This window comes from Electrona antarctica (assembly GCF_951216825.1).
Source record: "Electrona antarctica genome assembly, chromosome: 3".
Lineage (NCBI taxonomy): Eukaryota > Metazoa > Chordata > Actinopteri > Myctophiformes > Myctophidae > Electrona > Electrona antarctica.
In genome coordinates this window covers 15,757,526-15,763,580 of record NC_136808.1, presented here as the reverse complement: position 1 = coordinate 15,763,580, position 6,055 = coordinate 15,757,526, and positions in this window count along the sequence as shown.

Sequence of the window (6,055 nt, the reverse complement as noted above, 5' to 3'; positions counted from 1 at the left end):
GCAGGTCTGTTTACAGGTCAAAGGTGGATATGGATGTTTGACTTCTAAACATCTTCAGCCTGTGTTGTCTTTATACTTTGCTTTGACAGAGGGAACTCCGAAGAGACTACTTAGTTACTTACAACTGAAGAGGGACTCCGTCTCAAAAAGTAAACTAAGAGTCAGTAATGTGTGGCTACACTGGATCCGACAAGTGAAAGTTTTAGAATAGAGCGAAATATAGTGATCACACAGGAGACTGTGTGGTCTGCTAGCTCAAGCTAGAGCAGTGGTCAAAAGTTGTAATTATAAGGACCTCCAACTGTGTACATATGAAACCAAATTTGGTTTCATTTACACTCTCAGAGTTATAGACCTGTAAACTGTCCATTTGGAACCCCCTCAAGGAACCATGAGGGACCCCGCTTTGGGAACCACTGTGCTGGAAAGTAGATTAGTGAAACAAATACGGTACTTTTGCCAGCTAACATTGCGTGATGAGTGGGTGTTTGCGTGGTTTCCTGTATTTGTGTGTTCATCCCTAAGGGATGAATGCACAGCACCTGTCTCTGTCACGTCAGGCCGTGGCAGCTGGCAGCAGTCGTCCCATTCTCCTAACTCTTCGGCCCATACACACCCTCCTCCCTCCTCCACAACAGTCTCTCATACCACGATACATGTACATGCGTAACATGGTTGTGGGGGGTAAAGCTAGAATATCACATACCCATAACGTGGACCCATATTTTCTTAACTCTGGAGGGCATTGGGAGCTCAAATATGCCTGGGGAGTGTTTCTGATGGATCATCATGACAGCAGCATAATTATTTTTAAAAAGTCCGGATGCTATAAAGTTATTCTTGAAGTTCTGGACCTTTGCCATGGACTACCCAGTCTATGGCACTCTACTGCCCACTGCTGGTAGTGATCAGTCATGGAAAGTAAATAACTATAGTATATTTACTGTACAAAGTAAGTAAGTACAATTTTGAGGTGTTTTTATTTTACCTGGAAATATTTTTGTTTTGTATACTTTATACTTCTTATACAGCTTTAGTTACTTTGCATATAGACTAACCAATCAAGCCCTATATTTTACAGTGCTTTGGAAAACGTTTCAAGATTTTTAAACGAAGCGAAGCGAGGAGGGACGTGTAGAGGGAATTTGAGGGGAACGGGCTGGAATTTGAAAAGGCACGAAAGGGCACGTTTATTTTTGAGCCCCCAATGTTTGTTTTTAGTTCAATGTTTGTTTTAAAAACGCCATTGACAATGAAGGGAATCATCGTGTCCCTAACACAAACATTAAATGCCATTAACAATAAAGAGAATTTAATGTTTGTTTTACATCATCATTACATCACCTAATCATCTTAAGATGATAAAAGCGCCCCTCACTTCACACGGGTGTGATTTTTCGTTTACATTTCTAGAATATAAAATATAACAAATAAAGATGAAACCCATAAACATTTAAAATAAAACTTACACCAATCGAAAACAAAATTCCTTTCCTATAACAACTGTTAAAAAAAACTTTAGAGAATTAAGGTGTCCTTACACCTAATTAACTTTCCACAAATTACGATGTGTTGCAAAGAAGTATAACAATTCTATTGTCCAGTCAAAACCAATTCACAATCCCTGATTGGCCGAGGGTGTCACAAGTTAAACTAGATTTGATGGGGCTGTTATGTTGTTGATGTGCAAAAATCACACCCGTGTGAACTGAGTGGTGCAAGGTCTTATATAGCCTGATCAGCTGTGGTCTGACGTAATGTCAGTGACCATAGTAACCATGCTCGTTTTTTTGGTACGAACAAACACGGGTACACAGGTACAAAGCCAGTTGTTGGAGTGGTTTGCACCACTCAAAAACCCCAATAAATAAGTTTAGAATAAATGATATATTATATTCGATCTTCAAGCGCTCCTCAAAAAAAAGAAAAGAAGAGTGTTGAGGGGAGATTACGTAAGCGGCAGACTAGACCTGGATTGTGGTGAGCTTTTTTTTCTTCACCCTACGCATCCTGCGCTCTACATGAGCAGACGTGTTGCTGATCCAGGCGATGTCTGCGTCACTCGCTCCCCGTATGAAAAGGCCTTTGGAAAGCAGAATGTAGCCTTTAAAGTTTACATCTTCAACATGAATCTAGTATAGCAGATCTACAAGCCCACAATGTGATGTGACGTCACGTGAGAATGTGAAATGTTTAATAAAATGTTTAAAAATAGAGAAATGGAAGCACTGCAGGGATCAGTTAGTGGCTCTGTTAGCTCAGTTAGTGCTCTATGGTAATACAGGTAGAACCATATACAAAAAAGCTGTACTGCTTGATTCCCAAAGGTGTAAATTGCAGACTTGAAACGAAATAAGGAATCCAAGGCACTCCGTCTTTGGTGAAAAAACTATTTGAAAAAATTCAAATAATTTATTGATGATGATGAGCAAGGCAAATAATAAATCTGTCTGTTTTCCCATATTCCATCCCGATTGGCTAAGATTGCCTTCCAAATTTGCAGGATTGGTCCATTTTGAACAAAATGCCTCAAATCTTGAACACAGCGCGTGATTTCTGTGAAATTATGCATAGGCCTACACATTCCCATCAAGCAGAGGAAGAAATGCCATTTAAATGTTTACATCTATAACTGCACCGATCTGTGTACAACTTTGTATGTGCACTACTACACATATATGAATACACTGAGAGTGTTATACATGTCCAAACATCACAAACGCTATTATCCTGGTGGAGACCTGTGCCCCGAGGGCCACTTTTTCTAGTTGAAGATAATTTTGATAGCTTTGGTATTTTTCTTGTGAAGTGTGATGCATGTTTATCCTACAGTATATTACATTTCTAAAGTTGCGGCGCAACAAAGCCCTCTGATTGGCTACTAGTACTACTTCACACAGACGTCACTGCTCAACTCACAAAGCCCTCTGATTGGCTACTACTTCACACAGACGTCACTGCTCAACTCACAAAGCCCTCTGATTGGCTACTAGTACTACTTCACACAGACGTCACTGCTCAACTCACAAAGCCCTCTGATTGGCTACTACTTCACACAGACTCTGCTCAACTCTTTTTGACAACTTTAGTTTTTTTCAACCAAGGTTCATGTTTTAGGTTGTTATTAGAGAAAGTAAAAGGTGAGTATTCAAATTTTTTCATTTGCTGCTTTCTTTAATTTTAGCGATGTTAGCTATTTTTGACAGAGGGGGCGGGGATATTCGAACAAGTGGCTATTAATGTCTTTTTTTTACCAGCTGCTGTGAGAAGCACAGCCGAGCTGGTTCATGATCGATCGCTTTGCCTTTCTGGACTAGCAAGCTATCTCTCTCATTGGCTGCCGTAGTGGCCATACTAGAAGCTATCTTTCTCATTGGCTGCCTCGTCTCTAGACAACCAGCCACTTTTTGCCTCTAGCCGACCTCTGGGATGCTAGCTGAACGGCATGAAGTCAAACCATCCAACACTACTTTTATGAAACTAAAGTCAAAGACAGCGAGCACTGCTGGTGATACGAACGGGTAATGACACGGCCAACTACTTTTTAACATTGTCATGCGAACCAAGGGATAACAGGTACGGCACACACACACACACACACACACACACACACACACACACACACACACACACACACACACACACACACACACACACACACACACACACACACACACACACACACACACACACACACACAGTAGGGCATGGACACACACACATGGACATTACCCAGTTAGTTATACATTTCCCAGTTACATGCATACATTTCATAGCACAATTCTGCAGATATAATAAGGCAGCTGGTATTTTAACTGATGTTCATCAATTCTTGTTTTACGGTGATTTCTTTACTATTTTTGAGTGGTGCAACCACTCCCTTACGGAGCTATGTGTGTCCGTGAGTGGCTGGCTGGCTGTGTCCGTCCCTGGCTGGGTCTGTCCGAGCACGAAAATTGCGTTGTGTCACTGTCACAGTGTCACTGTTGCACAGCCTAACACACACAGATATTAACTGTGATGATTTCGGGTGTGACAGTACAGTGACAGTACAGTACAGTAGAGGGACCCCCTAAGGTCCCCCACACGGTAACTCTGTAATTTCTCAACCATTTCGGACGCGGGGCGGCTCGCCGGAAACCGGCCCGCCCCCCTGGGCGCGTTCCTGGGGGTCTGGATTTTCCGGGGACCCCCCACACGGTAACTCTGTCATTTCTCTACCGTTTCGGACGCTGGGCGGTTCGCCGGAACCAGGCCGGCACCCTGGGCGCGTTCCTGTGGGTCTGGAACTTCCGGGGACCCTCCCCCGGGGACCCCCACACGGAGTTGCACCACTCCAATGTACATTGCAAACAAAGGTTTTAACTCACTATGAAAATAGGTTCCTATTTTAATACATGGCTTCTTCCATACATTTTTCCCTATTTGAACTATATCCATTCAGGCCTTATAATAATGCTTTAGTGTTTTAATATATTTATTTATAGTGCAAAATGTCTTGTACCTGGTTATTGTTAGTGTACCATTTTGGAGTATTGTTGTATATATTGTATAGGTTTCTGGAGGTATTGTCATAAGATTTATTATTGGCTGTTGTATAATTCGACATGTACGATGTAGCTTTGAAGTGTAATTATGTTTGTGCCTCTTATTGGCAAGTTCCCGCATAGCAGTCTCAATTAGTTTTTACTGGTTAAATAAAGGTTAAATAAAATAAAAAATAACTGGTCAGAAACATCCCTACTCGTTCATTGATTGAGTTAATAACATTTTGAGGAGCTATGTTGTTGATGTAATAATCAGTGATTCATTATTAGTTGTTAAAGTAATGTCTTCTCCAGGAAGGTCTTTCTCATTAATAGCTCATATGCATTAATTATTGATTAGTTAATAGTGATATATCTATCCCTATAGCATCAGTTCTGCTATTACCAACTAGGTATGCAAGCATTACTCCTACAAGTAGCTCATTGTGATGCAGGAACAGACATAAGTGTTAAATTGTGTCAACCTGAAGTTGTTTATTGCTTGATAAAATTAAATAATTCAGAATTATGATTGATCATCATGCAAACAGGATACGCTAAGCGCGTAGACAAATAATAGGAACAAAAAAGGGTTACATATTTTGTTTTGCTTTTTGTAGAGAAAGAATAAATGAAACACTGATTAATCCATTTGGAAGAATAATCTCTTTGAACACGGATATATTTTAATGGATAATCAGGCTTTCACAGAGCCTTGGAGGAATTATGCACACCCTTTTATTTGATTTGATTCAGCTAAGGCATCAAATATCAGATTGATATGGGAGATGGTGAGAAATGGAAAGGGACATAGATTGGGGGCGCCATTATGACACTCACACCTGCTGTCTATTGTTTTAATTGTCTGTCTTCATGTCTCTTCTTACCGTCTGCTTGTTTATTTCTATTGCTGTGTCTGTTTTGGCTCCTTCTTTCTTCACCTCCAACAACAGGGCACCATGTGACTGGATATGTGTGCAATACATGCATTATAGTTGCGTATAGTTATTCATTTTGGGTGCATCAAAACGTTATTATCTGCCATGCAGTTCTTGAGGCTGCAAGAAATGCTTGAACAATTGTTAGGTTCCTGCAGAGGGCAGTGAATGACCATCTAACAAGAGGAGAGGAGAGGAGAGGAGAGGAGAGGAGAGGAGAGGAGAGGAGAGGGGAGGGGAGGGGAGGGAGAGGAGAGGAGAGGAGAGGAGAGGAGAGGAGAGGAGAGGAGAGGAGAGGAGAGGAGAGGAGAGGAGAGGAGAGGAGAGGAGAGGAGAGGAGAGGAGACTGTTAAGACAGGAAGGTTCTCTAATTAGAGAGACCTTGCAGAAGGAAGAACAAATCTCAACCATGAAGACAGAAGGTTTACTCTTTTTGCCAGTCAGAAAATCAGGGTGGAAAAGCCACAAAGAAAACACAAAGAAAACACCAAATAAGGTGTCCGGAAATAACACTCACAACGAGCAAGTATAATCCAAACAATATTTGGATTAAAGCAGTAGTTGCTAGTTATCTTGCTCACCACCATTTTC